General features: G+C 41.8%; 1 long non-coding RNA gene across 2 annotated transcripts; it reads right to left on the reverse strand.

Moving 5' to 3' along the window:
• Window positions 1-1603: 1603 nt before the first annotated feature.
• On the reverse strand, window positions 1604-9342 carry LOC120969671 (uncharacterized). Of its 2 annotated transcripts, XR_006667151.2 has the most exons (4): window positions 5443-9338; window positions 5222-5365; window positions 2514-4409; window positions 1604-2118 (listed from the first exon to the last, which is right to left on the reverse strand). It is a non-coding gene; the product is annotated as an uncharacterized lncRNA (long non-coding RNA). The 2 variants fall into 2 exon arrangements; XR_006667150.2 differs by having other exon boundaries at window positions 2514-5365; window positions 5443-9342.
• Window positions 9343-26923: the final 17581 nt, after the last annotated feature.

A 26923-nucleotide genomic window follows, 5' to 3' on the forward strand; every position in this document is an offset into this window, starting at 1 on the left:
ATTTCGAAAGGTTCTACATGTTGCATGTGGAACTTGCTCCTGGTGCAGTTGTGTAATGGGGTAGCTGAGTGCTGAAGCTATATCATGTTGTACTCTGATGTATTTCAATTATGAAATTCTGCTTCCTTAATATGGAAATGAAATATATTGTGTGCTTAATATGAAGTGTCAATTAGATTAATAAATGGATTATGAATAATCGGATAATTAGACTGCTAATGGCGAATTAGCCTGCTAATTGGGTTTTGCTATTGCAAACGGTTGTTGAAAAAATACCGTGGGCGATGACCTCAGGCAACGCACACAGTTTCTAGGAATAAACCGTGTTGGATCAATGAACAATCACACACGGCTTTCTCTTGAAAACTGTTTGTGTTAGGCCACCTTGCGTAATGTTTACCACATAAAAACTGTGTGTGATGGACAACCTTTGTCACACGGTTTCTTCTACGGGCCGTGTGTGATACATTCAATTACGCAAACGATTTAACGGGAAAAATTGTGTGTGATGTACCTGTGAACGGAAACGTTTTCCTTGGAGCGACTGTGTGGGATGTACATACGAACGGAAATGTTTAGCGGGGAATGACTGTGTGGGATGTACTTGAGACCAGAAACAATTTCGCCATATAATTGTATTTTTTAGCTCTATTGTACGTATTTCCGTATTTGAGCGCTCGCCGGTCGCACACGACCTCATTTTGCCGAGCGTGTGTGCCAGAAGGGCATATCCCCGACGGTTTCTAGGTCGTGTGGGAAGGACCCCCCTATCGCCCACACTCACTTGGCGATGGTTCCAAATGACGTGCGGAAAGGGGTTAAAAACCATTTGTTTAGGACCGACGCGTACCAGTGTGATGAATCTCATCCAACTCCTCACCGACCAGCGAGCCTACGAAGGAATTACTCACTCCCGGTGGGGAGCATCATGATGGAGAAGGGTTGATGATGACGAAGATCGAAGATCCCCCTCTCCGGAGCCCCAAACGGACTCCAGATCTGGCCTCCCGATGAAGAACGGGAGGTGGCGGCGGCTCAGTCTCGTGAAACGTGATAATTCTTTCTCCCTCATTTTTTTCTCCAAATATGTGATTTTATAGTATCAGGGTTGGAGTCTGCGGGGCCACCAGGTGGGGACAACCCACCTAGGCGCGCCCTGGTGGGTTGTGCCCACCCAGGTGCCCCCATCCGGTGGTTCTTGGCTCTAGAAATTATCTTTACTAGTCGTCAACCCGTGCATCTGCACGGGCTAGTATTTTTTTATTTACACATTTACACAAACAGTCACAAAGCAAGTATTATATAGTGGAAGTGAAAATATGTAGGAATAATATAGGAGAAACTTGCATGTTCTTATTTTGAACCACATGATTCTTGCTTAACGGTAGGACAAAAAGGAAATACATTCCTTCAATCAGTTCCTTTTTCACAGTTTTCTTAAATTAGTTTCTGGTTGAATGTTACAAAGTGAGCTTCATCATTAAGAGAAGGGAGACAATTGGCCAAAGTTCTATGGCCAGGCGCCCAGCCCACGAAAACATGATGTACTATACATATTTCGAAATTTACCTTTTTTCATCGAAAACAAATCTCACACCTCTGCACACAAAATTATATAACCCATTTTGACAATAGAGAATTCATAGATACAGTGGCTACTGTTTTTGTGTTAGCCACATTAACATTTTGTTCCCAAAAATATCATCCCTGCTCCCATGTTGCTTCATATTATTTCTGCAACCTTTCGTAGGAAACGGTGCAATATCTTTTCTTGGGCTGTTGTGGCGTCACCATCATTTGGAGCTCGGTGCTTCAGTTGGATATAATCTTAATGAGGTCGTCCCCCAAGTCTTGTGGCAGGAGGCTTAATCTCAACTACCTTGTGCCACTGATCGTTTGGTGCATATGCCGGGAGAGGAACGGAAGGGTTTTAGTACTCACATACACCACTGTAGACGATCGTCAACCAAATGAAAACTGACGCCTCTAGGCTGCAGCTAGTCCAGGTTGTTTCTATTTACGCTAGTTGAAGCGGTGTATGTGTGCACCCTGTTTGCATATTTCTTGTGCTGCTGGTATGAATTTTGGGTCGTTTGTTGCACTGTAGTACTCTTGGACCTGTGTGATTTTTTCACCCCTATATCATTAATATGATAAGTGCAGTCCTCATGCATGATTCAAAAAAAATTAGAGAGAGAAAACGATTGAGCAACATCTATTGATAAAACCATGATTGGCTTGACCCGTAAGAAGAGTAGCATCAATATTGGTTCCACTCGTTTGCAGTTTTTGCATGTTAATTCTTCATATGAATGTATGAATGTATAAAGTAAGGAATATTAATGTTTTTAAGGGAGTGTAAACCAATAACAAAAATCGCATCACTTATAGAGAGAACCTTTACTAAACTATAATTATTCGAGGTAAACATGTTGAAGTTAATGAGACATAGGTAGATACAATGGATTATATGGCAATAATCGTAAATCTACATGTATCAGCGTACAACTAACCCATGAGTCCTCAAGCTTCAACATTTCGTAAATCTCAACCACCTTGCCATCTTGAGTGCTACTCGATCATCCATTCTCCTGTAATATATATTTAAGGAAACTTGGTATATGTATGCAAATACAATGCATCAAAATAGACAGGTCCTAAAAACAGTACACCTCACGTGCTATTCCATGATCCTTTTGCCTACAATATAAATCCAATGAAATAAAGTATCTAGAATGGAAAATAAACTGTGCATTAATCATATTACATCAATCATACATAGATGCCACCAAAATACATACACTGATAAGAGCTCATGAGGTATATATGTGGAAAGGTCTTCCCCATATAATTGATTAATGGATGTCTCTACAGACCTTCTGTGTTGTAGTGAGAGAATGTATGGATACATTTTATTATATCAGTGTTGATAAAGAGTAGAGAGCAACAATGTAACAGAGAAAAAGGAGATGGTCTATAATCTGAAAGATACAAATCCATCATGCTTTTAGATTGTGATCTTTCAGAAGTGTGTATTTGACTTGTATTTATGAGATAAATGTATCAAATAATGCAAGTTCACTAAAAAGTAATGTACGTAATTTAGGGAGACATATCCTGAACATATTTAGTAGTTCTTATATTCAACAGTGTAGTTTTGAAGTAATATATCTCATAAGCACAATTCTTGATTACAAAATAGTGTCCGAATTCAGATTAAGTTGATTTAGTTGCCTTTAGAAAATCTTGGACCGTAGGTAACTATCATGTAAGTAATATCGGGTAGATTAGACACCGAGGTGCTAATATCATCCGAGCATAATGTATCTTCAGATTTCAAAACTATCTTATGGCCTAGGCATGGTCAAATCATGTAAAGAGGAGCCTCACTCGACTAACCTCATAATAAGGAAGCTACCTAGCCAAGGTGATAGTGTTACCTATTGACATGGCCAAGCAGGACATGACATATATAGATTACTGAAGTACTACGAAAGCGTACAAAGAATACGTATAAAAACACATATATTTACCTGTAGAGAGAAGATAGACCCGTGAGATGGATTTTAAGTAGAAATAATGTCTTCCGTAGATTAGGAAAAGTGTTTGTATCTCTTTCAGTTTATTCATATATCAGAACGAAATTATATATGCAACAGCAGGGTGCAAAATTAAACATGTAAGAGAGCCTCAATTTCTATTGTCGGAAACAATCAGGTTGTTATAAACAGGGTGAAATATTGATCGTGTTGTTTCCTAGGAGGAAACGTCGATGGGAAGCAGCACAATATGCAAAACTAATATGGAATATCAGCTGAGCTAACAAATATTCAATAGGTGACTTGGTGTTCTTTCCTGGGAAGAAAAACTGTAGTAACCAGCACAATATTAAATAGGATTCCAATATCGTTTAATTAAACATCAACCAAATGGCGAAGAAACCATTCTTTCACCATAAATAGAAACCAAAACAAAAAGATTAATGTATCAGGTAGAGTACAGTGATAAATGCTCTTTAACACCTGATATTTCATAAGATCCAGATGCTTTCGTATATATTGGGCCTATCATAAATTTATCATTTACGAAGATGCATGATATAGCAGATTTGCTCCGAGAGGGCAGCTCCAGGAAGATCTTATTGGGTCTTAGCATCAACTTTCAGTAGTTCAAAAACTGAACCAAAAACTTCAGATATTTATGGTGAACAGAATTATAATTAGCAAGAAACACCTTTCATAGTCTGCCTTCCAACAAAAATAATAATGATATACACCATGGTTATTTGGGAGTGCAGAGCAAACAATAAACAATGAATAAAAAAGTGAGACTGGATTGATACCTCAAGGTTTCTTCATGAAACCTTATATTCAATCTAAAAAACCAATGTGCATCCTTTTATGTTCGACCTGCAAAAAAGATAGTAGACAGAAGCTTCAGACCAGATTGAACTCACCACCAGTTCAATTTTGTAAATTTGGTCTTCAGAACTAATACAAAAAAGTGTAAAATTGCAAAGTGTCGTCTCAATCCAAGATAACCTTCTGAAGCTTACGAAAAAAGCTAATCACAACATAGTCCGGTGAAATGCCTCTGTAAAAATAGCTTGGAATTATGATGGGTCGTCTTATTTAGTGTGCTTGTTCGCCTTGCCATACAGTGTCCGTTGATTCAGCTAGTTATGGTAAAATGCTTCACGCATGTAAGAAGTAATGCTTGATGTTTTTCATTCACTGAAGTGTGTGCACAGTCCACGACCATAACTGAAAATGCACTAAATGCCTTAAAATTCTAGTTAGCTCATTAAATGATTAATCTACACGGGCTGGAAACTGAATCATGTTGAATGCAGAAAATTTCTCTCTATGTTTTCTCTACCAGATCATATGTTAAAAAATTGTCAGTATGTAAAATATAGCAGAATGGATACCCTAAAGTAATTTTCATCAGCCAACATATATATCTACTGGCCATGAATCATGATTGCCCAGTGCGTACTATAAATGTGATAAGGACAAATATTTTGTTGTATAAAAATTGATGGAAAACTTCAAGATTAGTCCAGCCCAGATTACTTGCATATGCACTGCACTTGCAACAAATCTGGCTTACAAAATTGCAGAAACAGCACTAACATTTAGGACAGGGTACTATTACAGAAATATTATATGGATAAAATTATGTAGTGCAGGAAATTCAGGATAGATATGAAACAGTTTACTTGCATATGCACTGAAATTCCCTGTTGAGTGGACACAGAGGCGACCGTCACCCAAAAACAAAACAGTTTTAAGAAGGTGAATAGCTGGGCCACCTGCCTGACATAGTTATTTGGCTCTGCAGCCTCGTTCTCTGTACACATTACCTGAAACATGGATGGGTCAAGATTTGAGCTGGGCAGAAGGGAAAATTTGCATAGGTTAGTTGTACTGGAGGGAGTACCTTTACATGGATTTCATCCTCCTAGGAGTCTAACTGATCTTAGTTGCTGGGCACATGCATGAGCATCTCATAGCTTCAGTCCACACTACTTTTCAGTATGCCGGCAACGAAAAAGAATGCCACTGTTGGCTCTGGCGCACCACCTCCTGCTGAAGCTCCTCTACCAGACGTTGTTTGCCGTTGGTGTCACGCCGCCAACCATGTGTGCCACTTGAGGAAGGGCGGGTTGCAGGACTGCAGCCGCTCCACCGCACATGGGCACCGACAACCGCACGGTTCCATTGTTCCCGCTGCCCTCTCGGTGAGAGGCCCAAGATGGCGAGACAGAGGGCGCTCGGTCTTTCAGTGGGCGGCCAAGCTAGGGTTTGCGGTTAAAAAACTTTCAATAGCCTGCTGCTAAGGTTACCGTCGACAAAGTCGAATTTTGTTAAGCAGGTAAACAGCACAACAACCAATCCTCCATAGATCTTTTGCTTGACAGCCTCGTGGACCGCGGCGATCATCTAATCTGTTTTCAAGAGTCTTTGGTACATAGTTCTTTTGCTCGGCAGCCTCGTCCACAGCGACGACCATCTAATCTGCTTCCAACAGTCTTTGGTACACTGTTCTTTTGCTCGGCAGCCTCGTCGACGGTGATGACCATCTAATCTACTTCCAACAGTCTCCTCGGTAGTATCAAGCCATCAACCATCTTTAGGCAATCGATGAGCTGTCCTAAAATAGATGTTCGATTACTGTGTCGCAAGAACTTGAAAGCTGATTAGTTTCAAGATTTCTGATGCCGGAGAAGAAAACGATCACATGCAGCAGTAGAGAATGGATTGGATCATGCACACTTTCTTTCAGATCGATTCTGGCATGGACGGAAGACTGAAATCAAGGACCTACCAATGGATAGACGCATCGAGGTGGATCCATGGACGGTGAGGAAGAGCGGCAATATGCTCAACAACTGTATCGTTGTCCTCTCTACCTCATCCTAATCGCCAAATCTGATCGGGCTAATGGAGAAATCGTCGGAGTCCCATCTGGCTGTTCTGGCTGTCGGCTGCAGCCTTGGGCTGCTCCAAAACCTTCACACATGCTCCTTCACGTTTGGTAGAGAGAGAGGGGTTCCTCTCTGGTTGAGAACCAAATTTTGTCCACTAGAGGAGATAGAACAGAGAAGAGGAAGAGGCCATGGATGGATTTGTTGACCATGGGAGACAGACCGATTATGTAGAATAGGAAGAGTCCGTGAAGGGGAGAGGAAGATGGCGTGCAGAAGGAAGAGACCGTGGAGTATAAAGTACATACAGATTGTTTTTTTCTGTTTTTTTTCTGTGAAAGAGATAGAGGATGCTTTAAATAGGGGAGTACATGGTTTGATCTACACGTAATGAGATAGAGATTCTTATTTTTTCTGTCAAAGAAATATAGGTTGCTTTAATAATGCGAGGACATGGTTAGATAGAGATTCTTTTTTTCTGTCAAAGAAATATAGGTTGCTTTAATAATGCGAGGACATGGTTAGATCTATACCGTAATAACTCGGTCCCACCAGATGAACGGTTCTTAATTTCTGATTACCACCGTAATAACTCGGTCCCACCAGATGAACGGTTCTTAATTTCTGATTAACACGGTAATTTCTTGGGAGTCCATAATTAGTATAGGTATAGATTTGTATAAAAGTTTCTCGCAAAGTTTCGTTCCAATCCGAGAACTTTTATTTCTGCACAAAAACAACACCATGGTAGTTCTGCTGAAGACAGCGTCAGTCCAGGTTAGTTTTATTCAAATCATGCAAATTAGAATCCAAAACAAGAGGAAAGCGTTAGGAAAAGTAGATACGACGGAGACGTATCAACTCCCCCAAGCTTAAACATTTGCTTGTCCTCAAGCAATTCAGTTGATAAACTGAAAGTGAAAAAGAAAAATCTTTACGAACTCTTTTGCTCTTTTTTACATAATAAGCTTAAGTAGTGCCCAGGTTTTAAGCCAAGATTATAACTAACCATGTCGACAATAACTCTTAAAAATTATATTAACTCATATCAATGACATAATCAGCTAGCGAGCAATAATAAGATATCTCAAACAAAAACACGTTATCAAAACAACCATGATATAATATGACAATAGTGGTATCTCACTAGCCCTTTCTGATACCACAAAACATAAATGCAGAGCACCTCCAAAGTTCAAGCAGCGACTAAACATTGTAATTCATGGTAGAAAATATCCAGTCATGATGCACCCAACATTAGCTACACACGATGCATGAGGATGATAATAGTGCTCTCAGGTTCTGGCGCTTATTTGAGAAGGTGATGACACAACATAAAAGTAAATAGATAGTCCCTTCGCAGAGGGAAGCAGTGATTTGCAGTGGTGCCAGAGCTCAAGTTTTTAAAACAGAGGTAGATGAAATTTTGAGAAATGCACCCTTCTTGTTTACTTCGCGACCATTAGTTACCGGTATCTTCCATGCTAAACACATTAGTGGCGGTTCCCAAGCGGCAAAAGTAAAGGTTTACTCCCCCTCCACCAACAATCACACTCCACGGCTTGTCTGAAACAACGGGTACCGTCCATACCAACAATAGTCCTGGGGAAGTTTTGTTTAATTATTTGCAATTTGAATTCGGGACTGGGAATCCCTATTACCGCCCCTCTCGTGCAAGGACGAGTGAATAAACACTCATCGTGAGAATAACCCGCTTAGAATGGAAGATACTGACCACCTCCTGTCGCTCTATGAACAATCCAGGCACACACAAAATGATATTTATTTGAAGTTTTTAGAGGTGGCACATGCAAATTTACTTAGGACGGCAGGGTAATACCGCATATAGGTAGGTATGGTGGACTCATCTGGAATAACTTGGGTTTCATGTTTTTGATGCACAAGCAGAATTCCCGCTTAGTACAGGTGAAGGCTAGCAAATAGGTTGAGAAGCGGCCATCTAGAGAGCGAAAACGGTCATGAACATGCATTATGCATAAGTAACATTGGATACTAGCATGAGTAGGATATGAACACCATGAACATAAATATCATAGAGGCTATGTTGGTTTTCATTCAACTACATGCGTGAACATGTGCCAAGTCAAGCCACTCGAACATTCAGATGAGGATACCATATCATCATACTACATCACAATCATTTTAACGCAATGTTTACGTCCAAGATAAATCATTATCCACTCCTAGCTACTTAAGCATGGCATGAGAAACTATAATCTCTAATTGTCATTGCAAACATGTTTGATCATAATAGGCTGAATCATGGATACTAGGTTAAACATATTTACAAAAACAGAACAAGTCGAGTTGATACCCGTTCCTCTCTACCACGACCAGTTCATCAAATATTGTCATTATTGCCTTTCACTTGCACGATTGAACTATTTGAAAATAATAATAGTGCAAGTGTGCCGTGAACTAAGCTGGAATCCGAAAACATTTTATTCAATAGGAGAAGACAAAGTAATATGGGCTCCTTGTTAGATCAACAATAATGCATATGAAAGCCACTCAACATTTTCATCATGGTCTTCTCCTCGGTACGACTCCATAAAAAGAAAAGAAATTCAGAGAAACACACTAAAATATTTTAGGAGTTTTTGGTTTTTTCCTGAACAATCAAATAAAAGGGAAAGCAAAAATAAGAAAAACTATTTACACGGGAAATCTCCCAACAAGTAAAAGAAGAACAAGGAATTTTTTTGGGGTTTTCTTAGTACTACAACAAATTAAACTAGGAAGAAAAACCGAAAAGAAGCAGGAAATATATTTTTGGTTTTTCTTAAAGTTTTTCAAACACACAGAAGAAAGCGAGAAAATAAATTTAGCATGGATAATACAATGAAAGAGTGTGGACACCGACAATTGGAATGAAATGTGTGAACATGAATGTAATGTCGGTGGAAATACGTACTCCCCCAAGCTTAGCTTTTGGCCTAACTTGGTAATCACCACTTGAAGAAGCCATCAGGTCCCACGTTGAAGTGCTGGGGAGCAGGCACCTGAGGATCCCACTGCTGAGGCTCCGCCTGTGCCGCAGCTAGGTTGTTCCGGGAGGCGACGATGTCCTCGGGCATAATCCTGTATCCGCCCCTGGCAATAGGATAAAACAAAGCAGGTGCAAGCAAAGGAATAACATCACGGGTAATCTCACTAAAGACCAAGTTATAAGGAATATCCATAGTGGTGTTCTCGCTATGAATGAAGTGGTGGTGTGCCATAGCCGCGTGATCTAGGTAAACCTTGGGCATGGGATAATCATGCTAGCGTATCTGGACATTAAAGTGACTCGATAGGCGAGTAGCATAAATGCCACCATGTATTTTACCCTTGGATCTATTAATGTGGAGGCGACGTGCCACAATAGGTCCCAAGCTATAAGTGTTGTCGCCGTAAAGTGCATGGCGTAAAACAGCAAAGTTTGGGGCACTGAGTGCACCTACCTTCTCTCTAGAAAGCAAACACTTCGTAATGAATAGAGCAAAATAATGCACAACAGGAAAGTGTAAGCTAGTGGCGGTGACACTTGACACCCCTCTCTCATCCCCCACTGTCAGAGTGCGGTAAAAACCATCAAACTCCGCGGACCTAGGTTCTACTAAACCACCATCAGAGGGAGCAATCATATGTCACAAAATTCAGTAAGCGGTATCGGATGGGGTTCGGCATATAAGTTAAACTGCACCTCAGGGGGATTATTCCTAACTAAGAAATGAAAATTTTGCACAAAGGAATTTGTCAGGAGATGATACTGTTCACATTCAGCTATGATAAAGTTAGTGAGGCCGGCATTAGTAGCATATTGTGCAAACTCTTGAAGGATTCCGGCCCCTTCCGTGAACGGGTTATGCGGCCATTCGCACGGCCGTACCTCGGCCATTCTCCGGGTATGGAGATCACTGTCAGATGACTCCCCAATAACTCCCTTAGAGTTCTTCTTGGAAGCAAACTTCCTAAAGATACTCATCTTTTTCCTATGAACAAAATTCTGAAATTTTTAGTCCACAAAAATTTTCTCAACAAAACTTCACAAGATTGGTGGCAACTACTCATAGGTATGCATAGAGGCCATATCAAGCATTCAAACTACTTAGAACTCTAAGAATTCAACATGCAAGCTCATCTACAGCAGCACTAAGAGTAACTAATTATTCAAAATATAAACCACTAAAGCAAAAAATAATTGGACTAACGGAGGAGTCACATACCAAGCAACAATCCCCCAAAACAGTTTCAGAAATGGAGCTTCGATCAAAGAGATCGAAATCCGCGGGTTTGAGAGCAAGAACACGAGAGAGAGAGAGAGAGAGAGAGAGAGAGAGAGCGAGCAATGGTGATTTTTTTCTGGAGGTAGGTGGTGATGTGGGATGAAGAGATAAGTGAGGGGGGCCACGTGGGGACCACAACCCACCAGGGCGCACCTGGGGGTGCTCGCGTGCCCAGGTGGGTTGTGCCCACCTGCTGCACCCCCCCTAATATTCTTAAATAATCAGAAGAAGAAAATCGTATTAAATTTTCAGAGCATTCTAAGAACTTCTATTTTGGGGTCATTTTTTATTGCATGGGAAATTCAGAAAACAGACAAAACATGGCATTTTATTTTATTTAACTAATAAAAACATAAAACAAAAGGTAGGGACAGAAGGTAGAGCTCACTAAATTCATCAACTTCATACCTCTAAAAAATGATCCATTAATAAGGTTGATCAAGTCTTATTAACATCCACTTTCGATTAGCATGAAACCGAAAAACTTCCGTAAATCACTAAGTTACCTCAACGGGGATATGAATGTCCCCAACAATAAGAATTTCATATTTATTTTTGGCAGTAGGTAGAGGTAGTTCAAAACTTCCAATAGTAATTGTCGGAGATTTTTCAATAACATTAATACCATTCACTTGGAATTGTTTCTTCGAAAAGTGCACCGTATGCTCATTACCATGGTTATGAAAAGTGACCTTGCTTTTATTGCAATCAATAACAGCCCCTGCAGTATTCAAAATGGGTCTACCAAGGATAATCGACATGTTGTCATCCTCGAGCATCTCAAGTACAACAAAGTCAGTCAAGATAGCAACATTAGCAACAACAACGGACACATCCTCACAAATACCGATAGGTATGGCAGTTGATTTATCAGCCATTTGCAAAGATTTTTTAGTAGGTGTGAGTTTATTCAAATCAAGTCTTTTATATAAAGATAAAGGCATAACACTAACACCAGCTCCTAAATCACATAAAGTAGTTTTCACATAGTTTCTTTTGATGGAGCAAGTTATAGTGGGGATTCCCGGTTCTCCAAGTTTTTTAGATACTCCGACTTTAAAAGTATAATTAGCAAGCATGGTAGAGATTTCAGATTTTAGTATTTTTCTCTTGTTGGTGATGAGGTCTTTCATGTACTTTGCATAAGGAGGCATTTTCAAGATATCAGTCAAGCGAGTACGCAAAAAGACTGGACTAATCATTTCAGCAAAGCGTTCAAATTCTTCATCATCTTTCTTTTTAGTTGACTTAGGTGGAAAGGGCATAGGTTTTTGAACCCATGGTTCTCTTTCCTTCCCATGCTTTCTAGCAACAAAGTCCCTTTTATCATATCTTCTATTCTTGGGTTGTGGGTTATCAAGATCAACTGTTGGCTCTATCTCAACACCATTTTCTAGTTCTTTATTATTTGTTTGAGTGTCTTCATGAACCTCATCATTATCTTTTTCATCATCAGAAGGTGATTGTTCATTACCAAATTGAGTTTCAGCATCAGAGATAGAAACTTCATTATCATTATCAGTAGGTTTTTCTACTTCAGGTTCACTAGAGGCATACAAAGTCCTATCATTTTTCTTCTTGTTTTTCTTTTTAGAATGACTAGGTGCATCAGTGTTAATTCTTTGAGAGTCTTGTTCAATTGTTTTTTGGTCACCCTCGGGATAAAGTGGTTCCTGAGTCATTTTACCTCCTCTAGTTGCTACTCTAACAGCAATATCACTTATATTATTGTTCATTTCATCAAGCAATTCCCTTTGAGATTTAGCAACTTGTTCTAGTTGAGTTTGAACCATAGAGGCATGTTTTCCTACACCTCTAACATCATTTGAGATTCTAAATAAAAAGTCACTCAAGCGAGCAATCATATCATAATTGTAATTCAATTATTTCATAACATTTGCATTGAAGTGATCTTGCTTTCTAATGTAATTTTCAAACTCGTAAAGGCATTGAGTAGGATGCATATTGTGAGGATTGTCATTGTCATTGTCATTGAATTTCATTAAAGAATTTACCTCTACCACCTTAGGTGGTGCTGGTGTATCAAGCCCATGTATTTCTTCAATAGGAGGTAAGTATTTTACATCCTCAGCCTTAATACCTTTTTCCTTCATAGATTTCTTTGCCGCTTGCATATCTTCAGGACTGAGATATAAGATACCCCTCTTCTTAGGAGTAGGTTTGAGTGGTGGTTTGGGAAGAGTCCAATCATCGTAATTTTTCAATATGTTATTCAGTAATTCTTTAGCTTGTCCAATAGTTCGTTCCCTGAAAACACAACCAGCACAACTATCTAGGAAATCCCTAGAAGCATCGGTTAATCCATTATAGAAGATATCAAGTATTTCATTTTTCTTAAGAGGATGATCAGGGAAAGCATTAAGTAATTGGAGAAGACTCCCCCAAGCTTGTGGGAGACAATCTTCTTCAATTTGCACAAAGTTAAATATTTCCTGTAAGGCAGCTTGTTTCTTATGAGCAGGAAAATATTTTTCAGAGAAGTAATATATCATATCCTGGGGACTACGCACACAACCAGGAGCAAGAGTATTATACCAATTCTTAGCATCACCCTTTAATGAGAACAAAAATAATTTTAGAATGTAATAGTAGCGAATTTTCTCATCACGAGCAAAAAGAGTGGCTATGTCATTCAACTTAGTAAGGTGTGCCACAACTGTTTTAGTTTCATAACCATGGAAAGGATCAGATTCAACCAAAGTAATTAACTCTGGGTCGACAGAGAATTCATAATCCTTATCATAACCAAAGATAGGTGAAGTAGCAAACCTAGGATCACATTTCATTCTAGCATTCAAAGATTTTTCTTTCAGTTTGCATAATAATTTCTTAAGACCATCTCTATCTTTGCAAGCAAGAACGTCTCTAGTTGTCTCCTCATCCATAACATAACCTTCCGATACCTTTGGCAATTCATATCTAGGAGAACTAGTATTAATAGGTGTTTCAAGATTTTCGGTTTCAAGCTCTTCATCAGTTTCAACAATTACGTCAGTTTCAACATTCTCAAAAGCTTTAGTTCTAGCAAGTTGTTCATCAAGAAATTCGCCTAGTGGCACATTATCATCAAGCAAGGTACTAGCATCATCATAAATATCATTCATAGCAGAAGAAGCATCATCAATAACTCGCGACATATCAGGAATAATAGCATGTGGTGGTGTTGCAAGCTTACTTATAAAAGAAGGTGAATCAAGTGCAGAGCTAGATGGCAAGTACTTACCTCCCCTCGTCTTGGAGGGGAAAATCTTAGTCTTAGCGTCCTTCAGATTCGACATAGTGATAATTTGATAATAATCCCAAGTGAATCCACAAATATAGCTATGCTCCCCAGCAATGGCGCCAGAAAAAGGTCCTGATAACCCAGAAGTATAGGGGACTGCAACAGTTTTCGAGGGTAGAGTATTCAGCCCAAATTTATTGATTTGAAACCAGGGGAGTCAAAGAATATTTGCAAGTATTAGCAACTGAGTTGTCAACTCAACCACACCTGGAGATTAATTATCTGCAGCAAAGTGATCAGCAACAAAGTAGTATGATAGTTTTGATAGTAGTAGCAACAACAATAGTAACGGTAACAGTGATTTTGCAGCAAGTGTAATAGTAACAGCAGCAGTAGTAACTTAGTAGAAACAATATAAGAAAATTTTGTAGGCATTGGATCGGTGAATTTGTTGGATGATATTCATCATATAACAGTCATAACCTAGGGTGATGCGGCACTAGCTCCAGTTCATAAATATAATGTAGGCATGTTCCGTAAATAGTCATACGTGCTTATGGAAAGAACTTGCATGACATCTTTTGTCCTACCCTCCCGTGGCAACGGGGTTCTATTGGAAAACTAAGGGATATTAAGGCCTCCTTTTAATAGAGAACCGGAACAAAGCATTAACACATAGTGAATACATGAACTCCTCAAACTACGGTCATCACCGGAAAGTGTCCCGACTATTGTCACTCCGGGGTTGCCGGATCATAACACGTAGTAGGTGACTATAACTTGCAAGATCGGATCTAGAACACAGATATAATGGTGATAACATAAATGGTTCAGATCTGAAATCATGGCACCCGGGCCCAAAGTGACAAGCATTAAGCATGGCAAAGTCATAGCAACATCAAGCTCAGAACATAATGGATACTAGGGATCAAGCCCTAACAAAACTAACTCGATTACATGGTGAATCTCATCCAACTCGTGACCGACCAGCGAGCCTACGAAGGAATTACTCACTCCCAGTGGGGAGCATCATGGAATTGGCGATGGAGAAGGGTTGGTGATGACGAAGATCGAAGACCCCCCCCCTCTCCGGAGCCCCAAAAGGACTCCAGATCTGGCCTCCCGATGAAGAACACGAGGTGGCGGCGGCTCCGTCTCGTGAAATGCGATAATTCTTTCTCCCTCATTTTTTCCTCCGAATATGTGATTTTATAGTATCAGGGTTGGAGTTTGCAGGGTCACCAGGTGGGGACAACCCACCTGGGCGCGCCCTGGTGGGTTGTGCCCACCCAGGTGCCCCCCCTCCGATGGTTCTTGGCTCCAGAAATCATCTTTATTTGTATAAAAATTCCTCGCAATTTTTCGTTCCAATCCGAGAACTTCTATTTTTGCACAAAAATAACACCATGGTAGTTCTGTTGAAAACAGCGTCAGTCCGGTTTAGTTTCATTCAAATCATGCAAATTAGAGTCCAAAACAAGAGGAAAAGCGTTAGGAAAAGTAGATACGACGGAGACGTATGAGCTCCACCCACGAAGGGTCCACGAAGAAGCAACCTTGTCTATGCCACCATGGCCATCTCCCACGAAGGACTTGCCTCACTCGGGTAGATCTTCATGAAGTAGGCGATCTCGTTGCCCTTAGAAACTTCTTGGTTCAACTCCACATCTTAACAGGGGCTCCCAAGGGAGACCTTACCAATCTAGGAGACACCACTCTCCAAAAGGTAATAGATGGTGTGTTGAGGATGAACTCCTTGCTCTTGTGCTTCAAATGATAGTCTCCCCAACACTCAACTCTCTCTCTCAGATTTGGCTATGGTAGAAAGATGATTTGAGTGGAAATCAATTTGGAGAAGGCTAGAAATCAAGATTCTTGTGGTAGGATTGGAATGTCTTGATCTCAACACATGAGTAGGTGGTTTTCTTTCAGAAAATGTATGGTGGAAGTGTAGGCACGTTCTGATGGCTCTCTCACATGGAGAAGGGGTGGAGGGGTATATATAGCCTCCACACAAAATCCAACCGTCACAAACATTTGAATCATCTTGGTGGGACCGAATAGTTAAACTCGGTGGCACCGATATGTTCGAAAATGTGAACGTTAGGAATCTCAGTGGGACCGACTGGAACAACTCTGTGAGACCGATGTGCTAGGGCTTAGGGCAAACATCATCTCGGTGGCACCGATTGCATCAACTCGGGGAGACTGCGGTGAAGTAATAAGGCAACAAAGAATCTGCCAAGCCAACTCAGTGAGAGCGATTGCATAACTCGGTGAGACCGAAATAAATGCAACAAGTCACAGAGTGTTGGCAGGGCCATCTCGGTGAGACTGAGACCCATATCGGTGAGACCGAACTGTTAGGGTTACTGGCAGTGGCTATGTCATATGACCTTGGTGGCGTCGGATAGAAAGAATCTGTGGGGCCGAGTTGGAGTTTAGGGTTTTGACATATTTGGATGGAGAAAGTGGCTGAGAGTTTTGGAGCAATGTCACTAAGCATTTGAGCAAGCAAGCCATTAAGCAACACTTCATCCCCTTTTAATAGTATTGGCTTTCCTATGGACTCAATGTGATCTTGGATCACTAAAATAAAGATGGAAAGTCTTGAGCTTTTGCCAATGTATGTCCTTAGCATTTTGAGGGGTCCACATCCCTAGTCCATGCCATGCCATTCATTGAACTTCCTGAAATATTTATCTTCAATGGATATTAGTTCAATGAGCTACATGTTGTTATGAATTACCAAAACCACCCGGGGATTAGTTGCACTTTCACTCACATAAGTCATAAAGAACTCACATACTTATTGCGAAAGTCTATTAGCCCTTGAAGTAAAGTACTACTACGCATGCCCCTACGGGGGAGGTTGGTAGGAGCACTACAAAAAAACCACTTTCGTGATGATACGTGTTTGTCACAGTAGGTCACGTTTTCTATCATGCATGTATATCCATGACGATTTTATGACAGAATCAAGATAGTCATACATGTGCTGTCGTAGAAGTTTTCCATGACATTACCAAAATTATCATCACAAAAGTGTCCACTTCCATGACGATAAATCACGCGTCATAGAAGTGCTTTCGTCAAGGGTAACTGACACGTGGCATCGACCATAACGGATCGCCGTTAAGCTATCGGGTTCCGATTTGGATCCGATAACCCGTTAACAGCCCGGATCAATGGGGATTTTTCATGTGTAAAATTCTCATTTGCTGGCAGATCCGCGTGTCAGCCCAGCGTTTGGACAGTTATCATCCAGCGAATGGATGGGACGCGCCTATTATACGTCGACACGTGTCTCGGCCCAACAGTGGCCCATTCAGGTTAAAAGGCCGGGCCTGTCAAAATAAGCGGGTCGGCCCATCAGTGGCCTACTTGAGTCAGGCCCATTCAAAAGCATGGCCCATACAAGCTACACAGAATCGGCCCATCATAGGCCCATTCTAGATTTGACAATTTCCAGCCCATCGTCAGTTCCAGCCCGTTAACGGCCCGCTACGTCTTTGGGCCCAATTACAGCCCGAGCTTCTTTCGGCCTGTTAGCAGCCCATCGTCAGTTCCAGCCCGTTAACCGCCCGGAACGTCTTTCAGCCTTTTCTCGGCCCATTCTGCAGTTAGGCCAACTTCTAGCCCGTTGTGACTTTAGGCTTGTCCTCGGCCCATTTTGTCTTCTGGCCTGTTAACGGTCCACACAACAGTTGGGCCTTTGATTGTGCAACCTAATTTTGGGTCCATTAGCGGCCCACATTCCGCAGGGCAAAATTTTAGCCCGACGCGACTTTCGGCCTGTTAAAAGCCTAGTTTGCAAATTGGGCCTCCTGTGGCCCAAAACACTTTCGGCCTCTTACTAGCCCGTAAAGTAAAAGGGCCGAGACAAAATTGACATTTATTTCGGCCTGCTAGAGGCCCGGGGGCCATTTCCATTTATACGGCCCTATTGAGCTTTCGGCCTATTAACGGCCTGCTAAGAGCCGTTGTTATGGTGGGCCACATCATTTGGGATCCACTAAACATTATTTTGACCAGCCCAATTAAGGCCCGCTTTGACTACACATGTTTGTTCGTTAGGATGGTGTCCAGGAAATGTTTGGGCGTGTTGGCCCCCGTTTCAACGATATAGCATATTCAAAGAATTATCCTACTCTATACTATCGCCTCTAAAAAACATACACTATACAATAAAGAGACTAAGGCATAGAAACGTAGAATAATCCTACACTATACAATAAAGAAATTACAGCCGATTATACCCACTGGGCATTATAGTTCGGCAACAGTGATAATAAAGCGTACACAAATAGAAAATTACATACACTGGGCAAATAAAGCTCATACATCATGGACACGCATCAACATAACTTACCATTTGAACTATAATCTCTTCAGAAAATAGGATTGGCCGGATTCAGATAGCACAATTTTCAGTCTGCAAAATCTCCAATTCCTTCGTGGTTACCTCAGTGTCTCGTTTCATTTTTTTGACTCCTGCATCTAATACCTGCAAGTCCAGTCTCAACTTGTTGATTGCACGTTGAGAATCATGTATACGTTGTCTTGCCACCTCTAGTTGATGCTCGAGAACATCAGCACATTCCAATTCCATTCCATAATAATTTGGTAACGACCATGCCACACTGCTCACAGATCTTTGTGTTGATGTCACTTCATTCTGAAATGTTTCTGTAAGTACACATGACTAGGGCAAAAATATAGTTACAACAGTGAAGCGAGCAAGACAGACTATTTTGTACATGGCAAAACAAGACTAACAATAATGTTACACGTCATGAAGCATAAGCAGGTGATATTTTAAAAATTATAAAAATGGTAGTCTGTGCAGCCCGCATACAGAAATCTCTCTTAGCTCACCAGAGGAGCATGATGTTGGGGCCAAATCCAAAACACATACAGCTTACAAATTTAGACAGCATGTTGCGTATGAGTAAGCAAGCAGTTTGCCATTCTGTAGCTCAATTGAAGTCTTAGGGAGCATAATGATCACCAGAGGGATTTATACAAACCTACTACAGCAAGCAAAACTATGCAATCGCCTAGTATAAACTAGATTGTGAGCCTCATGCAGTAATAGTTGGTTAATAGACTTCAAAGCTTCAGGCACACTTCGCCAGAGTAATTAAATGGTAAGGCCTTTAATTATGTCAACTAATAGTTATACAAGTACCCAACATCAGGCATCATTGTTTGGGCATCTCATTAACTGATGACAAATAAGCAATTGAAAAGAGCAATTTAACTATGCCTGAAACAAACAAGCAATTGAATTGTTGAGTTGGCAGCATGCATACATGCACGCCTCAATAACATCCATGGCCTAGCTACATTTACTATATAAAGGAACAAGCAATGTAATATTGTTTGCCCCCTATGAAGTATCTCGACTAGTATGTTATCAATATCCTAGTAATGATAGGGAGGCTAATGGTGTGAATATGTGTTTGGTTATGACATTTATGACATCGACAACTCTACCATGGTAGGAAGTAGTTTCACACTGTTCACTACTATAAGATGTTTTAGATATTTAAAAGTAGACTACATCTGTAATGAGTGAAGAGGCACATTAAAATGTGTTTACATACATCTGATTTACAAAAAAAGTTAGAACATCATATAGTAGTGAGTGGAGGGGGTTTTAATCAATGGCCCAATGACCGGGTTACAGATGAAGAACCCTACACAAGCAAAATGTTAGACAAATAGGATGTCCTGGTAATTTTAATACAGCGACTTACCTTAACTGGTTGAACAGGCTCAGCTCTCCTCCTCCTTCTCTTGCAAGGCTCCTTCCTAACATCTTTGTACTTGGAAATCCTCAATCTTATCTTCATTGCACCCCCTCTGCAAGGTGACACAAACTAGTTATTGGTCTCCTTGGAAGATAAATATGCATACTTTACAGTCTGTGAACAACACAAAAGGATGATATTATAACAAAACAACACCACATAATGAAACATGCCACATCTCTTGCACACAATGAAATGAGCATTTACTATGTGTGCACTATGTAAAAACTAGGCATACCTTCAAACTGGATCTCCAGGTAATCTCGGAGAGCCTACTTTAGTGTACAGCCAAACCTTTATGTCACCTATGAGTTAGACAAGCCCCCACTACAGCAGCCCTTAGTGTTTAAATCGTTGCAAAGCTCTGTTAGGTCAAGAACAACAAGTAATCAAAGCAAAATAGTCCTAGTATGGATGGCTGATACAAACAAGCAATTGAACAGATGTGTGAGAAAATCTGACATATCAAGAAAAGAAGCATAGAAGGAGGCTTAAAGACCATCACTTGACTGACCAGATTTAAGGGGCATTTAAACATCATGTGCAACGTATGAACTAACATAAACATTGCATATTTCAGATTCTATAATGAAATGCACATGTATTAGGTTATGCCATGTATGATGATGCCTAAATGTACACTATAGCAGGCAGGAATGATTCATCATTGCACGCACAATTGAATTGCAGGTTAAGGGCCAATTCTATTCCGCCTTTTCAGAGCTTATTGTCAAAATAAGCCATAATAGATGCAAATAAGTCATTTTTGAGTTATGGGCTTGGGCTTAACTTATTTCGCTTTGGAGGGGGTGTTTCGGGTAGAACCTCACTAAAAATTGAAGGGAAGGGGAATAGTGAAATGACTCTGTTGTCTACCTATATTACACTCAAAATGCCACTGCACACACCCGTGTCACACCTGACCCTCAAGTAAAAACAAACACGCAAGCGTTCATTGCCCTGCCCACTTGCATCTCCTCTCCCCCTCCCCTCTACCTCGATCCCCTACCTGCAGCGCTAGGGTTCCTCCAGCGAGCCGCCACCACTAGTCCCATCTGGCCTGGTCCTCGACGATGCTCTGTCCAGCTAGGCTACATGGCTAGCGGGTAGGGCCAAATCTCCCTGGCTACTCCTCCCTCTGGCGCCGCCCCTCATTCTCATGGTCTCCAGCAGCTGCTCCGCTATGGTCCGTCCAACGCACTACTCCGGCGGGCGCCGCACAACTACGGCCGATGCCCCACTACGGCAGAAGGCACCTCGTTCCCCCTCCCCTCCTCCCAGGCTGTGGCCTTGAGGTGCTATTGAAGGATGAGCTCATCCAACAAGGTGAGGATCTCCTCTGATTTTTTGCCAAAATTTCATTCTGATCCGCTATACGATGAATTGCTATTAGTTGCTTCTCCTGCTGCTATATGATGCATTGCTATGAGCTGCTCCTGCTGCTGCTATATGATGAATTGTTATGAGTTGTTGTTGCTATATGATGAATTGCTATGAGCTGCTGCTATATGATGAGTTGCTATAAGCTGCTCCTACTGCAGCTATATGATGAATTATTATGAGATGCTCCTGCTGCTGCTATATGATGAATTGCTATGAGCTGCTCATGCTGCTGCTATATGATGAATTGCTATGAGCTACTGCTGGTATATGATGAATTGCACGCTGCTACTGCTGTATGATGAGTTGCTATGAGCTGCTGCTGCTATATGATGCTTTCAGGTGGTGCTGCTATATGATAATAACCAGCCACTTGGACCATCGAATTTTGATAAATAATTGTTCTCCATTTAAATTTAGGTCATGCGTTCTTCATTTAAATTAGGCAATGAGATCTCTATGGAAGACATTGACTAAAGTAGATTGTGCCAAGTAGATGGTATCTTTGTATTTGCATTTTGAACAAATATTGATGGTTTGTTTTCCTATCATATTAATTACTGCACTGGGTTCAATTTGTGACGTTTGCAAGTCAAATTAATTTTCACATGGGCAGCAAAATGACAAAATATAATGCAATCTAGATTTTTCACTGATCATACCACAGATAAGCTAAAAAGGCAGGCAATGAAAAGAACTAGTTGGCTTATTATCTGGAGCTTATATTCAAAGGTGCTTATTTTCTTAGGATAACTCAATAACTATCCCTAAGAAACTTGGCCAATAGAACGGACATACAAATAACATGTCACGATGATTGCAATGGAGGCCCAGTTCTTTTGCCAGATTCTCCCAGAATCTGACCCCTATCCAGATTCTCCCAGAATCTTTGAGCCCCATTTGTTTTAAAATCCTATCTAGTTAGGGTCTAATTAGGTAGGATTGTAAAACAAAAGGGGGTCAAAGATTATAGGAGAAGCTAGAAAGGGGCAGATTCTGGGAGAATCCTGCAAAAGAACTGGGCCGGAGTGACCTACCATAGCACACTTCATAGGCTCACCGCGGCCTCTCCTTTTTGCGATGTTCCATGAAATTGCCACATACATCTTGTACTTATTCATTGCGTAACCCTATCTGCAAATTGACACGGCTAATTTTAGATATCTCTACATGATAATACATTGCATATCCCTTGCGCGTATTTAAAGCACCAATTAACAACTGTGTGCGTATCATAAACTAGCCATGACTTTGTATGCTGGACTAGCAGACACTCTAAGGGAGCCTAATGTAGTGCACTGGAATTCCTACATGCCACCTACGATTTTGTGTAATGTACTACCTCTGTTCCTAAATATATGTCTTTGTAGAGATTCCAGTATGGACCACATACAGATGTATATAGATGCATTTTCAAGTGTAGATATACTCATTTTGCTCTGTATGTAGCCTATAGTGGAATCTCTAGAAACACTTATATTTAGGAACGGAGGGAGTATCATGTATGACATCTACATATCTAATTTAGTAGATAGTAGTGGAAATCATTGTCTGCACAAAGGGATTACTGGTCAAAAATCCTAGCAAAGCACGCTGGCAGGCACACAACAATACAAGAGAGAGAGACGCACTTACAAGATCATAGCAATGTCTCAGTCCAGGATCTTGGTTGGCCAAGCTGTTAGATCTAGAAGAAACATCATCCTTGTAGTTGCTACATAACATGTAACAGCGACCTGTTAGTATATTTGAAGTACATCGAGCAGGTGATGCTGGACGGGTTTAAAGGTGACAAGTACCTAGGCCGTGGCGGGTGCTTGGCATCTTGCCAGACGGTGGGAATCAGGTTAGAAACGTCAAGGGTGATGACACTGCGCTGGCTGTCAGGGTCTGGTAAGGAGATCTAGAACCGTCGAGTAGGGTGTTTGTGGAGAGGCTCCGGTAGGGTGGACTATGGTGTGGGCGAAGCAGATCTGAGGCCGTGGACGAGGGCGTCGGTGAAGCTGCTCCGATGGTTGGGTTCAAGATGGTGTCGACGATGCGGATCTGCAGCCATGGACGAGGCGTCAAAAGCTGCTCCGGTAGGTTGAACGAGGGTACGATGAAGCGGATCTGAGGCCGTGGACTTGTGTGTTGGCAAAGCGGCACTGGTAGGGTTGAGAATGGTATAGGAGAAGCTACTCTGGTAGGGTTGAGGATGGTGTCGGCGAAGCGGCTCCGGTAGGGTTGAGGAAGGTGTCGGCGAAGAGGATCAGAGGCCGTCGACGGGGGCGTCGGTGGGGCTGCTCCGGGGGTGTGGACAAAGCGTCTCCGGTGGGGAGTACGAAGGAGCCGCTGCAGATGTTCTGCGGTTGACGAGAGTACCGGCGAAGCAGATCCGGTGTCGTGGACAAGGCGGGACTGAATGGTTGTGGTACAGTGGTGGATGAGCAGTCTACTTGTTCTAGGGGAGGTGGGATGGGTAGATGCGTCCGCAGAAGCAGATCCGGCGAGGTGGACGCCGCTGGAAGTGAATGTGCTCCGGTATGCCGGTGGATGAGCAGTCTAGGGTTTCGAGAGGGGAGGGGTAGAAAGGCCGATGAAGTACGGACAGCGTGACGTAAGATGCTCTGGTGCTGTGGAGTTAGTCGTTTTTGCGGGAGGGGGAAGGAAATGGGGGTGCCGTGTGGTGGGGGGAACCGGAAGTTACCAAAGCAGCCCCGACCTATTATGTAAATGAGGGCGTATTGTAACTATTGTTCTCCGTGCAGCAAGGACAAAAGGGGAATTTCGCATGCTAAAGACTAGGTGGCGGAAAGTTTAGAAGGAGGTGGGAGATTTTGCCGCCCGCGGGATCGTTCGTATCCAGTTTCAACTAATTTTCGACAGTGCTAGAAAGAAGGTCATGCGAGATTGTGTACACGGGGCACATGTTAGCAGTTAATAACTGGTGTGAAGTCCACTCCAGAAAAAAAGACAATAACTCGAGATGATGCACTGATAACTTGGACGTTCACACGGGCGCGACCAATCGTATGGGTGTAGAGGCGCGTTCACAAAAAAGGGATCAAACGCTCAGCCTATGTATTTCTCGTGTAAATATATAATTTAGTGCCATTGGTTATTTACTTTAAAAATAATGCATTGATGTGTTATTGTAGAGGCGCACAAAAAGAAATGGACACTACAAAAAAATACACTTCCGTGATGATACGTGTTTGTCACAGTAGGTCACGTTTTCTGTCATGCATGTACATCCATGACGATTTTATGACAGAATCAAGATAGTCATACCTGTGCTGTCGTAGAAGTGTTCCATGACATTACAAATTTATCATCACGGAAGTGTCCACTTCCATGATGATAAATCGCGCGTCACAGAAGTGCTTTCGTCAAGGGTGACCGACACATGGCATCCACCGTAACGGAACGCCGTTAAGCTATCGGGTCCGGTTTTGGATCCGATAACCCGTTACAGCCCTGACCAATGGGGATTTTTCACGTGTAAAATCATCATTGGCTGGAGGAAACACGTGTCGGCTCACCGTTGGGACAGATGTCATCCACTCATTCGACCCAAAGCGCCTATGATACGTCGACACATGGCACGGCCCAACAGAGGCCCATTCCTGTGAAAAGGCCGGCTCGTTTAACTTGGTCAAAAGGTGGTGGGCCAGCCCACGGCAAGCCTGTTAACGGCCTGTTCGCATATAGCCCATTTACAGCCCGCTAACCCAGGGCCCGTTTACGGCCTATCCGAATTAGGCCCAGTAGCGTCATCTGGGCTGTCCAATATAATTCCAGCCCGTTTTAACTTCCGGCCAATGTATGGCCCATGACGTCTTTCGGCCCATATGAGGCCTATAGTAACTCTCGGCCCATTAACGGCCTGTGGTAAAACTGGCCCGTAATGAACAGTGTATCACTTTATACCCATTAACGGCACGTGGTGAAACTGGCCCGTAATGAACAGTGTATCACTTTATACCCATTAACGGCCCATTATTCCGTTGGGCCATTTCCAGCCCATGTTATCTTTCGGCCTTCTCAGGGCCCATTTATTCTTGGGCTCATTTCCATCATTCGTTTACTTACGGCCCGTTACTGTCATTTTCTGCTTGTGGGCCAAATTCAGCACGTGGTTACAGTCGTCCCATTTGTGGCCCGTTAATACGTTGGGCCGTTTTCATAGCGTCATCAAATACGGCCGATTAACGACGGCCCATTATGGTCGGCCCATGAACGTACGATTTCAACTCTAGCCCATTTACGACCATAATGTGGTATGTTATTGGCCCATGTTTGGCCAACCGATCATACGGCCCGTAGAAGGCCCATTGATGATACGACCCGTAGAAGGCCCATTATGTCTACGGCTCGTATAAGGCCCATTGTTTCTACGCTGCAGAAGGCCCATTGTTTCTACGGCCCTTAGAAGGCGCATTGTTTCTACGGCCCGTAGAAGGCCCATGTTAACTATAGTAAATATGTAGCCCATGGTTATTGTGGCCTAGTTTTAAAAAATAGGTTATTGCGGCCACTAGCAAACTGCGGAAAAAGAACTCCACTGACTACAAGAAAACAAATAGACAAGACAATAAGGAAATAAATTAGCAAGCAACTTATGCTAGGCTATCACGGCTATTACACATATTACATCCACTAGGCATCAAAGTTTGCCACTAGTGCAAATATAGGGAACAAAACAGCATATAAACGCCGCAGCAAAACAAGTCCAGAACTGAAACCACTTCAGAAGAGCTCAAGAAACAATATCATGGGTACCCATAATGCTAGCAAGATGCTTAGCAATCTTATTAACTTTCTCTTGTTTGGCGCTTAAATCCTCCAGCACTTGCTGTTGCACCAGAAAGTATGCATCTGAATTCTGCAGGGACTTCCTCAGTCCTTTGGCTTCCTGTCGCATAACATCTGATCGATGTCTTTCAACTTGAAGTTGAGACTCAAGAATTCGAACTAATTCAGGCAGCGAGTTCGAAGAGCTGGTGCCAGCAGTAGTAGCCAGTAACTCGAACACTACATCAAGACAGGACTTTGGGGTTGTCTCAGTGTCTTCAATATAGTTTTTATCAGCTTTCTTGGAGACCAACAGGGATGTCTCACTATCTTGAACCTTCTCTGCATCACTTCCTTTACCATTGCATAACGGGGTACTCTTCTCCAATATTTTATCCGCGTTCTAAAATGGAAACAAACAAACACATCACAGGTTTACAATGTAGTATATGAAACTCATTTTGGTAAACCAGTTCAGTAGTAAGGTGGACAGGATAACAACATGAAACAAACATATATGTATGTAGTATGGTCACTGTATGGTCTATATCATTCTAGTTTATGTTGCCAAATCAAGATAGATACAGTTCGAATCATATCTATTTAAGACAAAGCAGCATAGACAGAATATAAGTGTGGGAAACTACACAGCAATAACAACACTTGTAATGTGCATGGCATGAGAACATAATAGTTTATTCAATTGAAACTGAAATCAACATAGAGCAAGTTACAATAGCAAACACGTTAAAGAAACAAGTTTAAAACATACCTGTTGCGCCATTGGAGTTTCAATTGTATCCTTCAAATTTGAAATTAGTTGGTATGAGTAAATACAGTGATGCAAGAGCAAAGTAGTATGAACCATAGCTATGAAACCTGACCTGAGAACAATTCTTCTTCTGCCTTAAGCGTTGACTTGGGGTTCGGATTGGTGGTCCTCGTGCTTTGGGCACTGCAGTTGCCTTACTAATTGCTCGTGTTTGGG

Source organism: Aegilops tauschii, chromosome 7, assembly GCF_002575655.3.
Source record: "Aegilops tauschii subsp. strangulata cultivar AL8/78 chromosome 7, Aet v6.0, whole genome shotgun sequence".
Lineage (NCBI taxonomy): Eukaryota > Viridiplantae > Streptophyta > Magnoliopsida > Poales > Poaceae > Aegilops > Aegilops tauschii.